This window comes from Charadrius vociferus, unplaced genomic scaffold (assembly GCF_000708025.1).
Source record: "Charadrius vociferus isolate BGI_N301 unplaced genomic scaffold, ASM70802v2 scaffold62, whole genome shotgun sequence".
In the NCBI taxonomy this organism is placed as follows: Eukaryota; Metazoa; Chordata; class Aves; order Charadriiformes; family Charadriidae; genus Charadrius; species Charadrius vociferus.
The window spans coordinates 2,129,965-2,131,076 of NW_009647419.1; positions in this window are offsets into that span (position 1 = coordinate 2,129,965).

The window sequence follows — 1,112 nt, forward strand, 5'->3', positions numbered from 1 at the left end:
TCAGATCAGAGTTAGAGACTGGTTGAGGGCTTCTGTTGTTTGGTTTTTCTTTTTTACACCTAAAAGAATATGAAGGATGAAGAATGCAAAGCAATTTGCAAGTGATAAGTGTTGACTATAGGAGAAATGTCTTAAAAGGCTTATGCAATATTTCTTAAAATAAAAGACATCAGATAAATACTGTGTCTAAAAAGATTTTTTCAAAACCCCATGGCACACAAACGTTGGTGTAAAGTGCTTTACACAAAGCAATCCTCAGGAGGGTATCCTTTCACACCAGAAGTTTTCAAAACTATTCTGCAAAATTTAACTGAGAATTCCATCTGTGCTGAAAGACCACATGTCTCTCTGAGGCTGCTGTGACACCTGCAATATCAAGAATCCCTCAACCTGTCTCTGAATATGAGATATATCCTTATGAAATCTGTCAATAACAACTGGAAAACCTATTATGTCACTGGAAAAAAGGAAATGTGGATTTGGGCAATTGGACTGCTTCATACCCAAGTTTCCACATCAGCTTTATTTTATCATAATTATATTGAGTGAAATACTAGCTGACTGAAAAGTTTCACAAGTCTCCAGTGCAAGAATTTTATTTTTTTTTATAACTTTTAGGAGACTGGAAAAAAAAAAGAGATGCTACTTAGTTGCAAAAGCTTATGCTAGAGATGGGAAGAGACCCTGTCTGATAGAATAGGTAAGTAATTAGATCTAGTTTGGTAGGATGATGATCGAGTAACTCAGTAAATACAGCATTACCTCCCCTCAATTGTACATACTGTATGCATTAAGCATTAAATATATTGGAGGCTGTACCTAGTAACGAAGACACCAATGCAGAAAGCAAATGTTGAACTGAGGATCCAAACTCATCCATTTCTGACTGCCATGTGTCAGAAGAATCAGAACAAATATCAAAGCCAACTCCAGAGAGAAGCACTCGCACAAGATCAACACTGAAAAACGGAGTTTGCCAAAACCCTTGGAAACTGGAGTCCCGGAGATGTACACAGCTCTGCTGAGGACTTAATTTTTATGGACACCTTCCCTCCTGGCCATGGGGCCCCAGTTGCCTCAGGTCAAACTTACTGACAGGCCTGCGGTTCCTG